This window comes from Macadamia integrifolia, chromosome 4 (genome assembly GCF_013358625.1).
Source record: "Macadamia integrifolia cultivar HAES 741 chromosome 4, SCU_Mint_v3, whole genome shotgun sequence".
NCBI lineage: Eukaryota > Viridiplantae > Streptophyta > Magnoliopsida > Proteales > Proteaceae > Macadamia > Macadamia integrifolia.
This window is the reverse complement of record NC_056560.1, coordinates 16,222,990-16,248,159: the sequence shown is the minus strand read 5'-3', so window position 1 is coordinate 16,248,159 and position 25,170 is coordinate 16,222,990. Positions and strand designations below refer to the sequence as shown.

Below are 25,170 nucleotides of genomic sequence, written 5' to 3'. Positions count from 1 at the left end.
ATACAGAAATGTGCCTTTATATTGATTGTGTTGATAATAAATTTTCAACTTTTCGATATATTTAGTTGATGTATGTCATGATGTTAAGATATTTGAAGATTATATGGATGAAACCTAAGCAAATGCAATTTATGCAATCACTGGAACAACCCTAGAAATAAGGAAGGATGTTTAAAGGCTTTTTTTACTGCATTCAAGTCAGGTGCGGTCATTGGTATCCTCCACACTGCCAATGGTGTTTTAGTACTGCCAATTATAATAAACTTCTTCAAGTTGTGCTATGGGGATAACTGGGAAGGGCTTTTTGATGCTATCAATGGCTATGGTCTTGGTGATAGGTCTCGGTGGGAAAGATTCTCCAAGCTGTTGGCGTGGGCATAATTTTTTCATCTTTAAAATATTGATATTGGTAAAATTCATCAGTGAGAAACAATTTTATGCTTAACTTTGACATTATTTATTTATTTATGGAGTGTTTCATAACAATTCCTTTACATTGTATGAGGGCAATGGACGCTTTGTAAGGTGGTCAGATGGCAATTTACCGTTGTTACTTGGTGATGAAGTCCTAGGCATAATATTGCAAGATGCACAACATGATCAAGCTCATCTTTTCCTTTAACATGGAAAGGTTGCTTCAAATCTCTTGGTTATCACTATGTTCTATAAAAATATTATGCATCTTTCTATATTCTAAAAATATTATGAGGTTTTCCCATTACGATTAGCTTTGAGGCAAAATCTAAATCTTCCACCTTTAGGATTTGGGGAAGCCTGATTTAAATTACCTTTGGGGTGGTTCTCTTGGAGCTAATAACAAGCCAGAAGCCATTTGAAGCGAACAAACGGTTAAGAGATGAGAACTTGGAGCTGCTTTCATTGTGTAATACTATTAAAGTCCGAATATGGTTCATTAAACTGATATTCAGCTTAGTGGGCACTTGATTTCTACAAATTTTAAGGAATCAACCATTATAAAAAAATTTTGATTTTGATTTTAGTTTTCACTTATTGTAGCACAAAATGCTACATGGATGTTGCTTGACATGCAATGAAACTTGGGTGAAAGAAAGATGCTTGGATGAGGCTATAGTTTTGGGGATTAAACCCTATGAAAATAGTCTGATTTGATTTTAATTTTTCATAAAGAGTAGTTCTATTTATCCTCCAGATAACACTTTCATCCATGAATGGGCATGACGTGGCAAATTAATATCATCCATCTTATAAGCTGCTTTGAAGTTTAAATTTCCAGCATGTTCATTGATTTGGTCCAAAATATTTGGACCCTGTATGTTGATAGGAAGGTGAGGTAGCTATAATTCCACTTCTCAGTTGAACTATGTTGCGAGTTGTGAAGCTATGTTGACAGAAATAGTATAGGATATTATTGCATTACTCTTAATATTTGTTTCATTGCCAACAAGATGTATAAGTTTTAATACATAGGTCCCTTGACAATAATTCTGTTGAATGAGTTTGGTATGTGGAGTAAAATACTCTGTTCTGTCCTACACTCCAATTATTGTATAAATGCATGAGCAAAATCTATTATAATTGTGTGTGTAGAGCTCTTTAAAACCAGTTGTAAGTAAAAAAAGAAACAGCAGAAAATCACCTTATACTGCCGAATTTGAGATTCTCAGGTATATGGCTTCTTAATGTTGTCTAACCTTGAAACATGTGCCAGTATATTAGTGAGATGAATGGTTAATAAAGTACAACATATAGGCTTTCTTTTGTCTGAGTCTTGATTTCTTGATTGATTAAATGTACATTTTTTGTAATTTACTTAAATCCTCAATATAAACCATGGACTGGTATTGTTACATAATACATTAATACTATAACTAGAACTCATTGTTCATCTTAAGCCCAACGCCTCTAGCTTTTATGAACTGAAAAAAAAAAATCTGGATTTTAGGCAGACTAGGTCTACACTGAATATCTAGACATACTCTGTTATTTTCTTCTCATTGTGCTTTGAAAATAGATGTTTGACAGATTTATTTTTCTACATCCTACCATCAATTGGTTTATTTCTATCCTTTCAACTCAATTTCTGCACATCCAAGTAAGTAGGAGATTGTATTCGTTGATTTAAGATTATTTAAAACTGACTAGGTTTATAATCTGTTGTGCTACATATCTATTTGAAGTCTGCATTTACTACTAGCCATAAACTTACTGGTGGTTCTCTGTTTTCGTGGATATTCGGCTGCGACTTTGAGGTACTGTTATCTCAACTTCTGGCCTTTGGAATGCTGAAATATTTTGGGGTTAGTTGATGGTCATACTGTGCCTTTGATCCAAGTTGGGGGTTGATCTGCCCTGTGAATAGGAACTGCTGGTAATTTTTAAATTCTATTAGCTAGTTTCTATTCTGTTTTGTTGATGAACTGTGAATTCTGGTCATGGGTTCAAGTTGATTCGTACAAATTTAGTTTTATATGATGGATCTATATGATGATTAGAGAATGTGATCTTTGTTTAAGCTGTTATGTTGAATGATTTTGAAGTTATAGCTTTGTTTCTAATTCTGACATTTAGTTTCTTTTCTAATTCACTTGCCCATATCTTTATATCCAACCATTAAATTGGAATAAAACTTTAAGGGTTTAATGTATTAGGGGAGATTGAAATCCCGTGGTAATTTAAGACTGATCTAAGTTCTATTTTTAGGAGTTGTCGAAGATCCCCACTGTTATTTTGAGTTTCTATGTTTTTGCTTGTGGGTGGGATTTTCAAATCTACTATGGTGTTAGATTTGAATCTATTGACTATGTACCTGCCCATTTGTTACATCCGTGCCCAAAATCCCGACCAAATTTAAACTTTTGGACATAGGTAATGCAACCCAGGTGACAACCACTAGTAACTTGTGGATTTGCTCGAGTTTTAATAGAAAATGCACTAAGGGGTGGGGCTCACATATTGGAAACACCTTAGAAAGGGTCTATTCAACTTAAATATCCATTTCCACACAAAAGGACCAATTCGGCTTTCATCAGTGAAAACCTTCGATGAGTTATACCAGTCAAAATCAGGTTATTTGGCTATGGGGCCCGACCCCTCACACCCGGGTAACTCAAACTCAATCCCAATAGTTGGGATAACATATTGGGGAATAGATTAACGTATTCAGATACCTCGAGGTGGGATCGTTAGTGCCAAATAATGAAATAACCCAGTAATGAGTGAAAACCCATTTTTCTCCCAAACAACCCTTAGTTAACTTAAGTGACTATAAATAGACTCTTTTCCCATTTCTTTCATTCCTACCAAGTTAAAAGGAAGGGAAGGGAGAAAAGAGAAGAAGAAGAAGAAGAAGAAGAAGAAGAAGAGTAAGGGAGGAGCAAGGATTTTTCCTAACAAGTAAGGTAAGATGTTTTCTCTCTACTCTCCACACACACACACATCTCTCTCTCCCTTCCATTTTCACTTTCTATTGAACTAGTGAAGAATCGTCCCAACTGAATTGCCCTACCCACATGCCCTATGTACGAATTGGTTGGGGATTCAGTGTGGGGGACTAACTAGCATGTTTGGCTACTCACTTTGGGTGCATAAACCTCCTCTATTGGAAGCCCCATAAAAAACCCCCAATTTGAGCAACACAAAACCTAGAAATAAGGATATTTACTAAAACCCACTTTCCCACTTGTCAAAACTACAAATTGGGAGAGAGGTTTAGTGTAAGAGACCTATCCTAGCAAGACTGATAGATCAATTTGACTCCATGAACCCTCCCTAGTGAAATCCCCAATTTGGGCAACTAAACCCTAGAAATGGTGGGTTTTGCCCATACCCTCTATATCCCACCATTCAAACCCCAAATTGGGTTAGGGAAAACGAAATTAAAAATGGGTATAGTGGATTTGGGTGACCACAAAAGCCATTAGTGGTCACCACATAAACCCTCAACCGAAATTCCCTAATTTAGTTAGTCGTGACTGGAACTTTGGGGAATTTGGATGCATTGTATAAACCTACCTTAATTAAACCATTAATTACACTTAATCTAAGCTAATTGAGGTGGGTGAACATCCCCCACATATAAATTAGCCCTATAGTCATAAAACCCTATGTTAAAAACGATTTCAAGGAAAAGAAAAATAGGAAAGGAGACTATAGAACATATGTCTCGGGACTCATTTCTCTATGAGTGATTTATTTCTTAAAATGCTTATGTATCCTAGGAGTAGGACCAAAAGGTGACGAGACACGACGTGAGGCCATCGGCTGTCCATCATCACCTAGGACTTGAGGTGAGGGGATTTTGGGGATTTTGTGTGCTTTTATGGAATGCTTGTATCATAATGCATATGTGGATGAATTATATCATTTTGCATATTATTAGATTATTCATTGTGCAAAGTGTTGATGTGGTATAAGAATGTGGATTATGATTGTCCATGTGTGTGTGTGACTGGGATGAAGAATGGCCAACGGTTGGTGCCGACGGCACTACATTCTTAGGGAGGGTGTGTGTGTGTGGGTATGTGGTCATGCTTTCGGGTGCAACATGGTTGAGGTTGTGGGCCATTTCAGTTACCAATGTTATGGGAGATTCTGGTATTGCATTATTGAGCATAATCGCCTTGTAATTGTGATTCATATTATGATAGATTGCATTGGGCTAGGAAAAATAACCCGGGGCGCAGCTTGTCTGAGGTTGTGGGAGATTCCGATTATCAAAGTTATGGGAGATTCTGGTACTGCATACCCATGAACTGAGACCATATGTGGTCATGCTTGTGGGTGCAGCATAGTCGAGATTATGGGCCATTTCGATTACCGAGGTTATGGGAGATTCTGGTACTGTATTCCCAAGTATGATCACTTTGTGATTTTGATGTGAAATGAATCAAGCTAAATCATATTAGGCTAGGAAAATAACTTGGGCGTAGCTTATTCGAGGTTGTGGGAGATTCCAATTACTGAAGTTGTGGGAGATTCCGGTACTGCTCCCATAAACTAAGAGAATGTATGGTCATGCTCGTGGGTGTAGCATGGCCGAGGTTGTGGGTCATTTCGATTACCGAGGTTATGGGTAATTCCAGTACTGCACTCTCAAGTTTGATCATACCTAGAATTTATTATTTAGGATTGTTTAATAATAATTAGATCATGTCATTGCATTCATATTGATGTGGTTGGGCATGGATAATTAATTATTGTATTTTCATGGATTGTTATAATTGCTTGTGTGTTACCCCTCACTGGGCTTTATGGAAGCTCATCCCCATTATTGCCCCTTTTTAGATGTTGATTCAGGTAATCCTTTAGAAACTATGATTGAGGATCCGGCTCTCTACAAAGGTGATCTCTGGGATGAGGAGCTGGTTATGCACGAGGACAGTTACGTATGTGATGACTGTGCATTTGCAATACAATGAGGATGAGAGTATTATCTTTCTTTTGTTTTCTTTTGTACTTATCAGATATAGCCCTAGGGGCATAATTGTAATTGACATCCACTGCGAAAACATTTTGTTAAATATTATAAATACTGTTAGACTCCACCAGTTATGTATATTTAACTCTTATTATTATCTTGTGATATAAAATCATTTCATAATTTTATGCACTTAAAGTATTGCATCGTGGATCCTGGATGAATTGTGGACATGTGTAAGTGTCCATGTCACTAGCCTTTAGGTGAGTAGAGGCAGGGTGTGACACCTTCGTACACACTGCCTATCGCTTCTACCAATTGAATGGTCCAGTGAAGTATTCAAATCACGGCAACGTGGGTGGTTTACCAGCGCCAACGTCGCAAGAAGTCCATTGAACCTTATCATTTAGAGGAAGGAGAATTCGTAATAAGATTTTTGTAAGTGAACTTACGGAAGTATCATTACCGTTACCTTCCCAGTGAGACCCGTGAACATGTTGCATTATACGATCAAGGTAGGGTGTGGGAGTGTGTGCTCCTTCCTCTATGACCTTTATATGGTCGGTCTGGGATCCTTCGTGGCATCCGACCTAAACACAACCACTGGCGAGTCGATGCTATTGAACTCACAATAGAAAAGACATGACATTATTGTGCCTTTGGGGTGGTATGCGTCATCCTAAATCCGAAACTTATCTTAATGACTCTTGACAATGAATATCTCGGCTATCACATTAATAAAGAACATAGTGAAATACGATACTTGGTGTAGAATCTCGTGAATCATCGAGTCTTTGAATGCAAGTTAAGCCTTAGGCCATCGGGCTGAGGGCACGCCTGCCTGCGGCACCATGCATCATCCTGCCCGACCTCATTCGCCCCCTTGTGGTGGTGGTGTGGAGCGAATACTGGCCCCATGTGTCTTCGTTTGACTTACAATCGGCCCAAAGACAAGGGCCCCGTGTGTGGTGAGGGTCACGATGAGTGGTGGTTTATGCCATTTATCCATTGTTCAGACATTATGTGCATATTTTGCTCCCATTCAGCTCTGGGGACTTTGATTTCCTATTGTTTTTCGATGGAATTTTGGCTGCGACCCCAAGACAAGTGGGGCTACCCGTCGAGTTTAAGCATATCAATAAATGGAGAAGAAGGAACTTATGAGGATTCCTTTAGTAATGATGAGCGAATTGGGAAGAGCCCAATATAAGAATCGGGTGACTTTCTCATTTGAATTTTAGTATGCAAAAGCGTCCTCAACGGCGGACCAGGCCCAAGCACCCTAAAAGGGGGTGCCAAAGAGGGTGAAAGCCCCTTCATGTCTAGACCTTATCACACCACGAGGCACTGTCGGTGAGTCAGGTTATTTGGGAATGTAGCCTCAATCAAGCGGTAAATTTTGTCCAAAGCTAAATATGGGCGAGACACTGATAGAGAACTAGTATTACAAGGGAAAGATGAAAAGGACTTTGAAATGAGAGTCAAAGAGTGCTCAAAATTAACGAGAGGGAAGCAAATGGGGGCTACAATACATCTCAATCGGATATTGAATTGTGAACTACCGATCTACCACTCAACTCGGGGTGTGGAACAATATAGATTATGGCGGCACCCCAAGTCCGAGTTATCGAGTTATACTAGAGGAGATGTCATCATGGTCATAGTAGGTAGCATACGCCTCAATGGCGTGCCTATTGGCAACTACACACTTTGGGCATCGGCTTGTTGGGCTCCCCATTTGACCTGTTTTAAAACACAAACCAAGGAGTTTGATATATGTGCGAGTCAACGGGAGAGTAAATCGATAAGGCATAAAGAAGGTAACTGGTGGGATCCCCTTGTGGGTTGTACCGTCGACCGACCTTGATCTTCTGAGGAGGGTTAAAGTGAGAGCATACCTGTCGGGGCACAAAAGATTATGAACTATACCTGAGCGGGGCAAAACCAAAGGAAACTCTAGCTGAGGCCCACAGTGATACTGATATACAAATTATTCGTCTGATTTGGGTAAAGGGGTAAAAGATTAATCGAACCGTCTAGTAGTTGGTTCCCTCCAAAGTTTCCCTCAGGATAGCTGAAGCCCATGGCCAAGTTCTATCAGATAAAACCAATGATAAGAGGCATCGAGGGCACAATGCCCTTGACCTATTCTCAAACTTTAAATAGGTAAGACGACATTGTTGCTTCGTTGAGCCGTGCCATAGAATCGAGAGCTTTAAATGGGCCATTTTTTGTGAGCAGAACTGACAATACTGGATGAACCAAAAGTCGGGTTATAGTGTCAGATTAGAAGCTAACCTAGATCCCACAAAGGGTATTGGTCAGTTAAGACAGTAGGAAGATGGTCATGGAAGTCAAAATCCTCTAAGGAGTGTGTAACAACTCATTGGTCGAATCAACTAGCCCTAAAAATGGATGACACTATAGCACGGAACCTATACCCGACCGTTGGGGCAACTGCCAAGCCCCGATGAGTAGGACGGTCTGGTAATCAGTGTAAAACTTGGTGCATGAGCCTGGGCTGCATGGCCATAGGGGTAGATCGTGGTGCTAGTAGGAAATATTTAAATGAGAAAATTAAATGCTGAAAAGGGGAAAGGTTCCATGTGAATAGCACTTACAAATGAGTTAGTCGATCTTAAGGGACGAAACCTCACATTTCTAAGTAGCGCCTAGGTACGGAGCTACTTTTTATGTCTCCTGTCGCAAGTGTTACATAATTCAACATTAACATGGGTCTCCAATGAATATAGGTTGCAAGCTTGCAAGTTCTATCAGATCCGGAGTTCCTCCCCATTATTTTTAAAAGTGATGTTGTATTCTCGTGCTTGCAAGAGTTTTTCCATGCTTAGTTTATGGCCTATGCTATTTAAAGCCTTATGTTTTTCAGTCATGCCTGCTTGCAGAGCAGCTTTGCGTGTCTCCTTCCGTAAGTTTTATGTAATTCGACATTAACGTGGGTCTCCAAAGAACATAGGTTGCAAGCTTATAAGTTTAAAAAAATTACGAGTACCTCCCCGCTTGTTTTAAAAAAAAAATGTTGCATTATCATGGGTTTGTTGCTTGCAAAAATTTCTCTATACTAGGTTTTGTGGCCTATGTTATTTGGAGCCTTGCGTTTTTAAGTCGCGCCTATGCGGAGCTGGTTTGCATGTCTCTTTCCATAAGTGTTATGTAATTCAACATTACCGTGGTTCTCCAAATAACATAGATTGAAAGCTAACAAGTTTCGACAGATCATGAGTCCCTCCACCCATCTTGCTTGTTGGCAATTTCCTGGATTATTAGTGGGTTTTGGGTTGAGATCTTCATGCTTAGCAGGGTTATCGAGTTTTCTTCTACCAAATCCTAATTACATTGTAGTAGTTTTGGTGGTGGATAATGTTGGTAATAGACGAAATATAGGTGAGTGGCTATTGGTTTGCTTGTGCTTGTGGTCTGTTTACTTGTGCATTGAACCACTATGCACGAATACCCCTATAGGTAGCGACAGGACCAAAAGTGCATTTGTTAAAAGACTGAATATGGTTCTTGTGTGGCTTACCTAGTTGGATGGAAAGATGTTGCCTCTCATTCTCATTCTGCCTATTTTTCCTACCCTTTTAATGGTCTTAGGTGGCTTGGAATATGATATAAGTTCCGCTTTCTTTGTGTTAATGGTGCATGTGCATTGTTTGTGCTCTAGGATGTGGGACATTTTTGTGGGCAAGTTGGATATGTGTCTTTTTGAATCCTTTGGTTGTGACTCATTACATAAGAATGATAGACCGCCATAAACATATTGACCAACACTATCCAATGCACAATTGGATGTAGCTCATGCGGAGCTTGGCATCGAGAAGGAAAGTTATATGGTTTATCCTACCAGTAGTCATATGCTTATCTCAAAGATTAAGCCATGCATTTATAAATATGAACTAATTCAGACTGTGAAACTGTAAATGACTCATTAAATCAGTTATAGTTTGTTTGATATTATCTGCTACTTGGATAACCGAAGTAATTCTAGAGCTAATACGTCCACCAAACCCTGACTTTTGGAAGGGATGCATTTATTAGATAAAAGGTCATCGCAGGCTTTGCCTGTTGCTCTGATGATTCATTATAACTCGACAGATCGCATGGCCTTTGTGTTGACGATGCATCATTCAAATTTCTTCCTTATCAACTTTTGATGGTAGGATAGTGGCTTATTATAGTGGAGACTGGTGATGGAGAATTAGGGTTCGATTCCGGAGAGGGAGTCTGAGAAACGACTACCAAAACCCCCACTTGAGAAAACTCAAAATTTTCATTTAACCTTGTATCTACCTATACTTACTCTTAGAATATGATCCTACTACTGTTAGAACTTCCCTAATTCTAATATAACTTAAACACTACTCTGTTGACCACTAATAGACTGAAAATCTTGTAACCAGACTCCTAAACTGACTAAGAATCAATAGCTGACAAAATTTTTGGAAATCCCTGAATCTAAGACTATCTAGCATAATAGACTCACAAACTCCTTATGCTACCTGTAGAAGACTTTGAGTTCATATACCCCCTTTTGGACTAAACAACATGAATATGCCCTTGTAACTTTTGAACTTTTCGATAGATTTAGTTTACATATGTCAAGATGTTAATATATTTGAAGGTTATATCATGAAACCTAAGCAAATGCTACCTATGCAATCACTAGAACAATCCTATAAGCAAGGAAGGGTGCTTAGAAGGCTTTTATTACTGCATTTAGATCAGGTGCAACCTTCATTGGTAGAGTTACTGGAGGTATCTACATAAAGGCACATGATATCGACGCTGCTCTTGTTGCCAAAATTGAACCTTCTTTAACGGAACAACTCATTACCTCGTCTATTCTGTTGACAATTGGATTTGCACTCATTAGTTTTCTTATACTTTAAAATATTTGATTTTGGATCTTAAAAGGATGTGAACTAGTAAACAACATCAATTATTTTGCTCATATGATTTTGAATGTCCAGCTGAGACTGAGATGCTCTTAAGACTAATTAAAATTTGTTCATCATTGCAGTTTGAGTACATTTATTTTGGTGTGCAGATAATTATTTCTTTTTATTGGGATTGGTTTATAGGCTGGACTCACGATTAGTTTGTTAAATGAGTATTACACTTGCAATGTATACAGGTTGGTAGTTGTTTGTATTTCTATGTATCCTTTGTATTCTTTTTAGGTACTTTCTATTAGAACACTAATGCCATATATCATGTTTTTGCAGCCCCAGGCAAGTGTTGTGGTTGATTACCTTAGTTATTGTTTTTGTTTCTCATGTCTATTTGGAGCCCAAATGGATGCATTTTGGCAGCTGCAATCCTGGATGAAACTACCAGCCATTTTAGAAAGTTTTATAGATTCTAAAAGTCGTTAAGCTTGCAGAAAAACCATATTCTAAGGCATTTGCAAATGTAATCCTTGACAAACCCTTTATTTTCTGATTTTTTTATCTATCGGTGTTAATGTCTTGTTTGTTGGTTAAGAATGGGACTCATAGGTAGATTCAATGAACCTACTAGATGTGAGAGGAAAGGGTGTCAAACCTGAATCCATAACAATGGTTCATGCCGATTCTTTGGTTGGAAAGAACTTATTTGGAGGTTCAAAATGTACTAACTAGAAAACTTGCATATGTAGCCTTTCTTTTTTTTTTTGGGGGGGGGGGAGAGACAGAGAGAGAGCACTTGTAGTAGGCTATTAGCTGGGAGAGGATATGGTCAAGGTTGATGACTTAGGAAACTACAGATGTTTGCACTGGAGGTCCTAACACAGAGCTTAAGAAGTAGCTATTTAGCAACTACCTTCCCAAGATCTGGCTTTGTAAGTAAGGAATATAAATTAATTCTTCACTTTTTTTTACATCCCTATCATCTATTGGTTTGTTTCTATCCTTTCAACTCTATCATCTATTGGTTTGTTTTTATCTTTTTTAACTCAGTTCCTTCCTACACATCCAAGTAAGTAGTGAAATTGTATTCTTTGATTTAAGATTATTTGAAGGCCGACTGGCATTATAATCTGTTGTGCTACATATCTATTTGAAGTCTTAGGTTACTACTGGTCATAAACTTACTGAAGGTTCTCTGTTCCTTTGGCCATCTGGCCACAACTTTGAGGTATTGTTATCTCAACTTCTGGCCCTTGGAATGCTGAGATATTTTGGAGTTCCAAGTTGATGGTCATACTGTGCCTTCGATTCAAGTTGGCAGTAAATACGAGCTAATGGTAATTACTCAATTCTATTTCTAGTTTATATTTTCTTGGGTTGATGAATTGTGAATTCTGGTTATTGGTTCAAGTAGATTCTTACATATTTAGTTTTATATGATGGTACTATATTATGATTGGAGAATGAGATCTTAGTTTATGCTATTCTGCTCTGTGGCTATGAAATTATAGCTTTTTTTCTAACTATGGAACTCAGTTTCTTTTCTAATTCACTTTCCCAAATCTTTGTATCTGACAAATGAAATAGAATAAAACTTAAGGGTTTGAACTACTTGGAGAAACCTAGTTTCCGTAATTATTAGGGACTGATCTAACTGCTACTTTTGGGAGTTGTCAAAGATCTGCTACTGCTGTTTTCAGTGCCTATGATTCTGGTTGTCGGTGGGATTTTCAAATATACCATGATGTTAGATTTGAATCCATCAAAACCAATTAAGAAAACTCAAAATTTTTTAGGTACTTTCTATTACAACACTAATGCCATATAATCATGTTTTTGCAGCCCCAAGCAAGTGTTGTGGTTGATTACTTTAGTTCTTGTTTTTGTTTCTCATGTCTATTTGGAGCCCAGATGGATGCATTTTGGCAGCTGTAATCCTGGATGAAACAACCAGCCATTTTGGAAAGTTTTATAGAATCTAAAAGTCATTAAGGTTGCAGAAAAACCATATTTTATGGCATTTGCAAATGTAAGCCTCGACAAACCCTATATTTTCTGATTTTTTTTTATCTATCGGTGTTAATAGCTTGTTTGTCGGTTAACAATGGGATTTATAGGTCGATTCAATGAACCTACTAGATGTGAGAGAAAAGAGTGTCAAACCCAAACCCATGACAATGGTTCATTACAATTCTTTGGTTCAAAAGAACTTATTTGGAGGTTCAAAAGGTACTAACTGGAAAACTTACACATGCAACCTTTTAGAGAGAGAGAGAGAGAGAGAGAGAGAGAGTGAGGAGTAAAGGGTGGTTCTTCTCTTACATGGTCTGATAAGAAATATCTTTTTGAGTAGATCTTGTACAGAAACACTTGCAGCAAGCTATTGACAGGGAGAGGATATGGTTAAGGCTAACGACTTAGGAAACTATAGATGTTAGCAGTGGAGGTCCTAACATAGAGCTTTAGAAACAGCTATGAGCAACCACCTTCCTAAGATCTGGCTTAGTAAGTAAAGAATATAAATTAATTCGTCACTTTTTTTTTACATCCCTAACATCTATTGGTTTGTGTCTATCATTTTAATTCTATCATCTATTGGTTTGTTTCTATCCTTTCAACTCAGTTCCTTCCTACACATCCAAGTATGTAGTGAAATTGTATTATTTGATTTTAGATTATTTGAAGGCTAACTGGCATTATAATTTGTTATGCTTGATATCTATTTGAAATCTTAAGTTACTATTGGTCATAAACCTACTGGAGGTTCTTTGTTTCTGTGGCTACCTGGCTGCAACTTTGAGGTACTAATATCTCAACTTCTGACCCTTGGAATGCTGAGATATTTTGGATTTTCAATTCTCTTTGTCCTTTCTTCTCGCTTTCTAATTGACTGTGTAGTTCATTAGGCCCTGAATATTTTTGACACAGTTAAGTCTTGGATAAAATAGATGTTCATGCCTTTTGGGTGGTTCTCTTAGGGCTAACAACAAGTAAGAAGCCATTTGAAAAGAACAAATGGTCAGGAGATGAGAACCTGGTCCTGTGGGTAAGTTATCATTTATTCCTTTATATCTAACTTTCCTTTTATTTTTATTGAGCTACATATTTGTTTTATCATGGCTCCCCACCTATAATCATAGATTCCTCTTTTTTATATATAATTATTAGAGAAACTACTGCTTTCATTGTGCAATACTATTAAAGTTTGAATATGAATCATTACACTGATATTCAGCTCAGTGGGCACTTGATTTCTACTAATTTTGAGGAATCAACCTTTATGAAAACATTCTGATTTTGATTTTAGTTTTCACTTACTGTAGCACAGAATGCTACATGGATGATGCTTGATATGCACTGAAACTTGGGTGAGAGAGAGATGCTTGGATGAGGCTATAGTTTTGGGCATCAAACCCTATGAAAATAGTATGATTTGATTTCAATTTTTCATAAAGAGCAGTTCTATTTATCCTTCAAATAACACTTTCATCCGTGAATGGGCATGATGTGGCAAATCAATATCATCCATCATATAAGTTGCTTTGAAGATTAAATTTTCAACATGTTCATTGATTTGGTCCAAAATATTTGGAACCTGTATGTTGTTAGCAAGGTGAGGTAGCTAGGATTCCATATCTCAGTTAAACTATGCTGCGAGTTGTGAAGCCTAGGTAGACAGAAATAGTCTAGGATATTACTGCATTACTCTTAATATTTGTTTCATTGCCAACAAGATGTATAAGTTTTAATGCATAGGTTCCTTGACAATAATTTTGTTTAATGAGTTTGGTATGTGGAGTAAAATACTCTGTTCTGTCCTACACTCCAATTTTTGTATAAATGCATGAGCCAGATTTATTATAACTGTGTGTGCAGAGCTCCTTAAAACCAGTTGTAAGTAAAAAAGAAACAGCAGAAAATCACCATATACTACCGAATTTGAGATTCTCTACAAGTATATGGATTTTTATTATTGTCTAACCTTGAAACATGGTCCAGTATTTTAGTGAGATGAATGGTTAATAAAGTATACCATATAGGCTTTCTTTTGTCTAAGTCTTGATTTCTTGATTGATTAAATGTTCATTTCTTTTTGTAATTTACTTAAGTCCTCAATATAAACCATGGACTTGTATTGTTATATAATACATTAATACTACAACTAGAACTCATTGTTCATCTTTAGCCCAAGCCCGCTAGCCTTCATGAACCAAAAAAAAGAAACCTGGATTTTAGGCACACTAGGTCTACATCGAATATCTAGACATATTTTGTTCTTATCGTCTCATTGTGCTTTGAATATAGATATTTGACTGATTTTTTTTCAATTTCCTATCTTCTATTGGTTTGTTTCTATCCTTTCAACTCAGTTCCTACACATCCAAGTAGTGAGATTGTATTCTTTGATTTAAGATTATTTAAAACTGACTAGGTTTATAATCTGTTGTGCTACATATCTATTTGATGTCTGAACTTAATACTGGCCATAAACTTGCTGGTGGTTCTCTGTTTTCATCGATATTCTGCTGCGACTTTGAGGTATTGTTATCTCAACTTCTGGCCCTTGGAATGCTGAGATATTTTGGGGTTCCTAGTTAATGAAATCAGAAAATTATAACATTGGACGTGTGAACTTACCTGGTAAGTAGCTGGAACACAAATTGAGGCCAAACCTGATCAGAGCAAGCTTCAGTATCCTCTGGGAATCATACTTGACTTCTGATGTCAATCTACATTTCTATTACTGTTGCCTCAAGATTCACAAAAAGCTTCCCAAATGAAAATTTTGGGGCTAGAAGTTGATGATTCTAGGATAAGTTTGCTTAAGGCCACATCCCCTTTGCACAAGAAGCTGGCATCATGGCTCGAAATCTAGGTAGCCACAACACGTGAAACATCACAATGCACAAGAAAAATAAAATCAATTAATTATCAAATGGAGAAGGATCAAGTAAACTAACAACCAAAATATAGAGGAATAATACTTTTGTCATGTAAAGATCAACTAATGAAATTTCAGGTTCCACCCATAGCTGAATTGATTTTAATTGTAGCTAAAGTATCCTATTACTTTCCATATTTTTTTATATCCAACTCCAAGAGATGCTAAGGTGTTAGCCTATAGGAGCATCAAGCAACTTAACAACATAATTAATCTAATTATTCATCTGAGGAAAATGTAACAAGCCCATCTGTACTAACAAGGAAATAGAACAACAAAATCTAGGTTTCGAGACTTAAGTGAAATTTACTACTGATGAATTCTGAGAACTGTCAATACCTTCAAAGAGGGAAGTCATTAATAACTTTATTTTTAAACCTTTTCAACAAGTAGATAAATATATTATAGAAGAAACTTTTGAGGAACAAAGGTAAAGTTAAATTAAGAGAACCCAAGAAACCCATTCAGACTCGATATGAGAGCTTAGGAAAAAAAAAAAAACCTTAACATATGCAATAGAAGAATAAAGTGAGAGATAAACAGAACAATGAAATTTAAATTACTGGGTAAAAGATAACACATCAGATCATTGATTTCATCATTTTAGATGGCATTAACCAGATTCACCCCACAATCTGGAGGAATTAGAATTAACCAAAAAAAATAAATTAATATACGATGAGAAGTGCCATCTTAAAATTAAAAAATAAAAATGAAAATCTTACATAATCAACGGTGAATATCGAATGCCGGATGCAGAGATCGTCAGTGTAATCCAAACGAATACCCTCTAATCATCAATTGATAAATAGATTTCAGGATAAATTAGTTGCATATTTTGCCAAAGTGCATCGGACTGACCATGAATAACAATATAGGCTCCAAGGAACTTTCTTAGCTTATAGTTCCCGTTAACATGAACCAAGAGTGAGGCTAAGTCGAAGGCTTCATCACAAGTTAGTTGATGAGATCAAATAGATCATCAGAAGTTCAATTTCGCTGCTTAGAATTTCAGATAAAGAGACATTTTGATCTTGGAATTTCCGGATCTGATGTTCTTCTTGGCTTCCAAGCTGTTGGAAACAATTCATTGATCGACTGGGCTCTGTATGCATAGGGTCTATGTGGTAGAGGGGAAGAGAGGCTATGCATGTGCAAATAAAGAAAAAAGGGAAAGTAGGAGAGACCATGAGAGACCACGAGAGGGAGAGAGAGAGAGAGAAAGGGGCAAGAGTTTCAAAAGAAATGGGAAGTAAATAGAGAAGAGACATGACATGAGATATTAGAGTAATAAAGGAATTCAAATTAGAGAGTATTTAAGTATTATAAAAATTTATAAAAATATAAAGGATACCAGTAATTTAAGAAAATAAAAAGGAATAGAGAAAAAATATAATAAAAAAGGGTAAAATTGTCAACTGAAAGATTTGCCACTTCGTGCCTTTATATAATAGTATGACATGATGGTTCTATATGATGACTGGAGAATGTGATCTTTGATTAAGCTGTTATGCTGTATGGTTGTGAAGTTATGGCTTTGTTTCTAATTCTGGAGCTTAGTTACTTTTCTAATTCACTTATCCATATCTTTATATCCAACCATTGAATTAGAACAAAACTTTAAGGGTTTGAAGTACAATGGAAGACCTAGTTTCCGTAATAATATGGGACCGATCTAAGTTCTACTTTTGGGAGTCGTTGAAGATCTCCACTGCTGTTTTGATTTTGAAACTACTATGGTTAGATTTGAAAATCCATTAAAACCACTTGAAAAAACTCAAAATTTTCATTCAATCTTGTATCCTATCCTTACTCTCAAAATATGATCCTGCCACTGCTAGAACATCCCTAATCCTAATGTAACTTAAACACTACTCATTTGACCATTAATTGATTGAAAATAGTGTAACTAGACTCCTAAACTGACTAAGAATTAATAACTAACAAAAATTTCAGAAATCCCGATGAAACTAAGACTAAACAGCATAATAGACTCACAAACTCCTTATGCTACCAGGAGAAGACTTTGAATTCATGTACCCCTTGGACTAAACAACATGAATATGCCCTTGGAATTGGTTCCAGTTTTTGAGTCTTCAAAGTAAAGGTAGATTTTTGAATTATACAACATGAATGTTCCTTCAGAAGGCTTTCATTACTGCATTTAGATTAGGTGCGGGCATCTTTGGTAGAGTTGGTGGAGGTATCTTCATAAAGGAACATCATGTCGGTGCTGCTCTTGTTGCCAAAATTGGGCCATCTTTAAAGAAACAACTCATTATATCAACTGTTTTGATGACAGTTGGATTTGCACTCATTAGTTTTCTTGCGCTTCAAAATCTTCAATTTTGGATCTCAAAAGGATGTGAACTGGTAAGCAACATCAATTATTTTTCTCATATGATTTTGAATGTCCAGGTGAGATTGAGATGCCCTTAACACTAATTGATATTTGTTCATCATTGCAATTGAGCACATTTATTTTGTTGTGTAGACTATTATTTCTTTTTGTTGGGATTGGTTAATGGGCTCGACGCACGATTGGACTGGTAAATGAGTATTACACTTGCAATGTATACAAGTTGGTAGTTCCATAGTTGTTTGTATTTCTATGTACCCTTTGTATTCTTTTTAGGTACTTTCTATTAGAACACTAATGTCATATTATCATGTTTCTGCAGCCCCAAGCAAGTGTTATGGTTGATTACTTTAGTTCTTGTTTTTGTTTCTCATGCCTATCTAGAGCCCAGATGGATGCATTTTGGCAGTTGCACTCTTGGATGAAACAACCAGCCATTTTGGAAAGTTTTATAGAATCTAAAAGTCACTATGCTTGCAACAAAACCATATTCAAAGGCATTTGCAAATGTAAACCTCGTCAAACCCTATATTTTCTGATTTTTTTAGCTAGCGGTGTTAATGGCATGTTTATTGGTTAACAATGGGATTTATAGGTCAATTCAATGAACCTACTAGATGTGAGAGGAAAGACTGCCAAACCCGAATCCATGATAATGGTTCATGCTGATGCTCTAGTTTGAAAGAACTTGTTTTGAGGTTCAAAATGTATTAACTAGAAAACTTGCACGTGCAGCCTTTTAGGGAGAGAGTGAGAGAGAGAGGAGTAAGGGGTGGTTCTTCTTTTACATGGTCTGATAATTAAAGTGGCGGTTGGAATTGAAGTGGCTATAAAAGAGGTTATTTATTAGAAAGAGGCAAATCTGATGTTCACCCTTAACTGCTTTATCAAATCTCCCAATCTGCATCATGCCGTTATTACTCATACTTAGCTTTCTTTCTAAGTGTCTTTGAATACTTACAGTAGGAGTTTCCATGGAATTATTTACCACCACCTCTGGGATGCACAACTTTGGTGGTTTGGGCCATAACTTATGAGCCCATAAGAGTGGTATGTGTTCGGTGAGAGGGATGAATAATACCTTGATGGATAATTGAGTATGGTGTTCTAGGAGTAAGGAGGGCACCTGTCATTGCTAGCATAGCTTGTTTCATGCCTTTTAAGTGGGAAACTAGAGAGGTTCACAGGACCTATTATCTGCTTATCAGAAGGTGTGCCAAAAAATTTCAATGTTATTTACTACATCACGCTCACATGCCCGGTGAAGGGGGGGTTGGTAGTATTGGACTAGATCTAAGTTTGGGAAGACCCCATAGTTTTCTAATATCTTTGGGATTCTATGTGAAGAATCCAAAGGTCTGGTCTGTTGTATGTGCAAATATTGTGACATAACTTATTTGATTGGGTGGTGGATTCTTTTGCAGCCTTATCCTCAGGCTTGATAAGCTACAGGTGGATGGGAGGGAGAGGGAAAGAAGTTGGAGATATGTGAAGTTATGGGTTCACCTTTAAGTTAATATCTTCAATACATTCTTTGGTAGTGTGATGATTACTTTTTCTATCATTTCATATGAAGCCCAATATTCATATCCCTTCTGAATCTCCATTTGAGGGGGGGGTTTAAGTACTCACAGTTGATCATATTATTTCAATGCCAGTGATACCTCACTCCTCATGTTCGTGATGATCTGCATTGCTGCATTCACAAAACGTGGACCAGCAAACATTTTTTTTTTGCTCTCAGTTTTTCTCCACAATCCCAGATATAATTGGTAGATTGATGGAAATGCTTTGTTGATTTCATTCCTATACACCAGGCTTATCATTCAATTAAGGATATTGGTTTACGCAGGTAATTTATTTTCCATTTTGGCCCTAGGACTGCAACCTGTAGAGTTAAACATGAAAGGGGAACAAAAAAAGGTCTTTTTGGATGGATCTTATACAGAAACAGTTGCAGCAAGCTATTGGCAGGGAGAGGATATGGTCAAGGCTGACGACTTATGAAACTATAGAGGTTAGCACTAGAGGTCCTAACATAGAGCTTCAGAAGCAGCTATTGAGCAACCACCTTCCCAAGATCTGGCTTAGGGATTAAAGATATATATATATATATATTAATTCATCACTTTTTTCTTTACATTTCTATCATCTATTGGTTTGTTTCTATCCTTTCAACTCAGTTCCTGCACATCTTGATTTAATATTATTTGAAGGCTAACTAGGGTTGTAATGAGTTGTGTTACATATCTATTTGAAGTCTTAAGTTACTATTGGCCATAAGATTACTGGCAGTTCTCTGTTTCTGTGGCAATTTGGATGCAACTTTGAGGTACTGTTATCTCAATTTCCGGCCTTGGAATGCTGAGATATTTTGGAGCTCCTAGTTGATGTTCATACTGTGCCTTTGATTCAAGTTGGCAGTAAATACAAGCTACTGGTAATCACTAAATTCTTTCACCCAGTTTCTGTTCTGTTCAGTTGATGAACTTTGAACTCTGGTCATTGGTTCAAGTTGATTCTTACATATTTAGTTTTATTCGATGGTACTATATGATGAATGGAGAATGTGATATTTGTTTATGCAATTCTGCTGTATGGTTGTGAAGTTATAGCTTTGTTTTTAATTCTGGAACTCAGTTTCTCATTATTTTTTTAATTTTTTCGGTTGGATTGTAATGTTTCTTTATGTTTTGATTTATGGGTGATGTTTAGTCCAAGAGGCAGCAAACATATTAGTGTCTGAATTCATATGTTTGTTCTTGGAACTTTTTAATTTGAAGAAGTCTCGTCCTTGATGTTTTGTTGTAGCATTCCTTCTTTTCATCCTTGATGTTTTTTGTAGCATTCCTTCTATATATATATATATATATATATACCCCTTCACCAAAAGCACATTGAGTATCGGATGCTTGTTATGCTTTGTGCCTTTCTTCTGTTTTATTGTTTCTCATTGGAGGAGGGGGGTGAGCAAAACATTTTCTTCGAGGGCAAAGGCTTCTTCCTTAAGTAGTGCATGACCTGTTCCTTGTGTTTCAGTTTAAAACAATAATTAATCCGTACATCCCACATTGGAAGCACTTTGTATGGCTGTAGTATCTTCCACATGTCAAATCAGGAGGGGCCCAAATTTTAAGGACAAATAGGGCTCAAGACAGGATCGCTTGCTCACATGTTAAATCTCAAGCATACAGGAGCTGGCCAAATGGTGAAATAGAACAAAAAAAAGTCACTAGAATTCAAACTTTTGAGAAATAGTTGAAAACAAATGCATGGATGAAAATACATGAGGAAATGCTGAAAAATGAAGGTTTGTGGTATAATTTGACACCAATATTTAAGACGTGGTCAATCCTGACCCATGCCATAACAATTTAATGGTGGGAATTTCCACATAATCCTTCCATGTGGTACAACTAGGTGGACTGTATAGAAGTCCTTCCTATGTGGATCATGTAAGGAACATTTTGCCATAATTGAAAAATTATATTTGTAGCTTTGGCACCAGCCCATGTTTTCAATCTTAGGTTATTGTTTTCCTTTTTTACTTGAGTTGGGAAATTTGATTTAAGTATTATGTACTAGCAATGATATGTTCATATGGAATTGCTTTTCTGAAACTTTTTGTAAGGATTGGGGGCATTGTTTCCTGTGAATTTTGATTGGAAACTTATGTTGAATTTCTGTGTGTTGACAATGTAGGGAATCCTCCAATCACAAGGGAGGCTTTTAAGGAAGATGAGGTTTATGACATCATCTCTGTTGTCAAATTCGAATTCCCATCGGTTATTGACTGCTCTTGTTGACTCACAACACAAAAAGGTATACAAAGTTAAGGATTGTATCACACACATTGATCCGGAAAGGGAGAAAGAGGAGAAAGAAAATGTAAGCATTGGATTTTCTTTGTTGGCGTGTTCTATGTCCTGCTGTTTCTTGGAGCCTGGTAAACTGATGAGAGTTGCTTTGGGCATCCAAATTCTGACTTTGAGTTACCATTTGACCTTCAATAGCATCCTGAAACCCAACGTTTCATATCTGCTCTATGTTTTGAGTTCGAAAACAAGTCCTTCTAAGAGTTTATCAGTCACTGCGGATTCTGGAAACGCCATAGTTCTGATTCTTTTACAGGCTGAAGGTAAAAAATTAGAGCTAATAAACTTCTCCACCGCATGCGTGAAAAGGTGGGCAAGAAATATGCACAAACTGTAGAAAGGGGACACCAACTTTCGCCTGGGTTCTTAAAGGAAGCACTTGACGAGGTCTACCACCATCCTCTCTCTCTCTCTCTCTCTCTCTCTCACACACACACACACACACACATACACACACACACATAGAAATTCTTTTATGTTTCAGTAAGTTTTATCAGTGTCGTTGTCCTTTCGCTTTATGAAATTTTGACAGTTGAGAAACATGATGTTTGTATATTAAGTCAAGTAGTGGAGTGGGTCCAAATCTTTGTTGATAATATGAACTGTTCAAGTATTAGAGCCCCTCCCCCCCTTTTTTTTACAGGGCTTTAGATAGTGTATAGGCTCAATACTGACACACATGTTCTTTCTGTCATACATTGTTCAATTTTCGTTTATGTTCTTCAATTTTCATTTATATTCTGTTGGGCAGGACGAGGATTATCATGAACCTCGTTGCTCAACTGCTCAGGATTAACGCAAGGAAGGGTGCTTAAAAGTCTTTCATTACTGCATTTAGATCATGTGCGGCCATCTTTGGTAGAGTTGGTGGAGGTATCTACATAAAGGGACATGATATTGGTGCTGCTTTTGTTTCCAAAATTAAGCTTTCTTTAAAGAAACAACTTATTATATCAACTGTTCCGATGACAATTGGATCTGCGCTCATTAGTTTTCTATCGTTTCAAAATCTACAGTTTTGGATCTCACATGGATGTGAACTAGTAAGTAACATCAATTATGTTGCTCATATGATTTTAAATGTCCAACTGAAACTGAGATGCTCTTAAGACTAATTGATATTTGTTCATCATTGCAGTTGAGAACATTTATTTTGGTGTGTAGACAATTATTTATTTTTGTTGGGCTTGGTAAATGAGTATTACACTTGCAATGCATAGAATTTGGTATTTTTTTGTATTCCTATGTACCCTTTGTATTCTTTTTAGGTACTTTCTGTTAGAACACTAATGTCATATTATAATGTTTTTGCAGCCCCAAGCAAGTGTTGTGGTTGATTACTTTAGTTTTTGTTTTTGTTTCTCATGTCTATTTTGGAGCCCAGATGGATGCATTTTAGCAACTGCACTCTTCGATGAAACAACCAGCCATTTTGGAAAGTTTTATAGAATCTAAAAGTCACTAAGCTTGCAGCAAAACCGTATTCAAAGGAATTTGCAAATGTAAGCCTCGTCAAACCCTATATTTTCTGATTTTTTTTTTATCTAGCAGTGTAAATGGCTTGTTTGTTAGTTCACAATGGGATTTATAGGTCGATTCAATGAACATACTAGATGTGAGAGGAAAGAGTGTCAAACCCGAATCCATGACAATGGTTCATGCGATGCTCTAGTTTGAAAGAACTTATTTGGAGGTTCAAAAGCTATTAACTAGAAAACTTGCACGTGTAGCCTTTTGGAAAGAGAGAGAGAGAGGAGTAAAGGGTGGTTCTTCTCTTATACACGATGGGGACCCAGCCATAACCAGACAAACCTAAATAATAAGACTACACAGCTATTTCAAACTCATATTCAAGGAACATATGGTGGATAGTCTTCTCAGCCTTCTAACGTAGATACATTTGGTGGTCAGAAAGAAACCTTTTCTTCTACATTGATCAAGGATCGCTAGCTTCTTCAATGACACCTGTGTAAATGCATCTGGTTTGGTGAGGTTTTACTCTTCCATGCATATGCTCTATCCTTTATCGTAGATTCTTAATTAAGAATTACATATAATCTGACTAGAAATTCTCTCCTAATCATAACTGTGAAGTTCTTATAAAAGAGGTTATTTATCAGAAAGAGGCAAATCTGATGTTCACCCTTAACTGCTTTATCAAATCTCCCGAGCTGCATCATGCCCTTATTACTCATATACTTAACTTTCTTTCTGAGTGTATTTGAATACTTACAGTAGGAGTTTCTATGTAATTATTTACCACCTCCTCTGGGATGCACAACTTTGGTGGTTTGGACCCTAACTTATGGGCCCATAAGAGTAGTATATGTTCGGTGAGAGTGATGAATAATGCCTTGATGGATAATTGAGTATGGTGTTCTAGGAGTAAGGAGGGCACCTGTCATTGCTAGCATAGCTTGTTTCAGGCCTTTTAAGTGGGAAACTGGAGAGGTTCACAGTACCTATTGTTAGCTTATCAGAAGGTGTCCTAAAAAAATTCAATGGTATTAACTACATCACGCCCACATGCCCGGTGAAGGGGGGGTTGGTGGTATTGGACTAGATCTAAGTTTGGGAAGACCTTATAGTTTCCTAATATCTTTGGCATTCTATGAGAAAAATAGAAGGTCTGTTGTATGTGCAAATACTGTGACTTAACTTATTTGATTGGGTGGTGGATTCTTTTGCATCCTTATCCTCTAGGCTTGATAAGGTCTAAGTGGATGGGAGGGAGACAGAAGGAAGTTGGAGATATATGAACTCGTGGGTTCACCTTTCAGTTAATATCGTTCTTCAATATATTCTTTCGTAGTAAATGTATAGGCTTAATATTGATACACATGTTCTTTCTGTCATACATTGTTCAATTTTCTTTTATGTTCTGTTGGTCAGGATGAGGATGATCATTAACCTCGTCACTCAGCTACTCAGGATTATTTGTTGGAAGACTTAGAAGTTGAAGCACAGGATGAGAACCGCATTTTAAATGCAAAAGGGTACTTCCAGTGGTCATTCTTGCAACATATTGTCTACAACTTTGCTAGAATTCTTTTTTTTCCCCTTTTCCTTTGGAAAAATTAAATCTATGTCTGGGTTATCAGTTACAGGATCACAAAGACATATCGTGGAAACCAGCCTTCTCATCAGTTCAATCGTCTAGACGTCCTGTCGATTTCTCTGACAGTGAGAGAGAAGAATCTGAGTATGAAAGTGATAGGGATGAAGGTGAGATATCTCCCCTGCAAAAGAAGGAAGAGGAGCCAGAGCATGAAGAAGAAGAAGAGGAGGATGAACAGGATGAAGAGGATACAGGTGTAAGTGAAGAATCAAAGGTATTTATTTTCTTGTCCTCTTTTCCTTTTGATCTTTTTGACGTGTATATGTATTGGGCTGTGGTTGGCAATAATGGAATAAAATTCAGTTAAATGTGGACTAATCCACTTTATAGACTGTACACATGGCACAACTACTTCACACATGGCACAACTACTTTCATTATTTATCTCCAAACAGGACCATCTTGATGTAGAATCGATGCTGTTGAACCTGGTTGACCCTTCAGGCAATCTCAATCGAGATGAACCAGGTCTGATTGGATTTTTGGATTCATTAGGATCTTTAGGATATTATTTTATATAGGGATTATTTGCAATCTTTTAATTTGGGTAGTTAATAGTCAAGGAATT

General features: G+C 37.0%; 1 pseudogene; it reads left to right on the top strand.

Moving 5' to 3' along the window:
- Positions 1-280: 280 nt before the first annotated feature.
- LOC122076287 lies at positions 281-25,170 on the top strand (annotated as a pseudogene).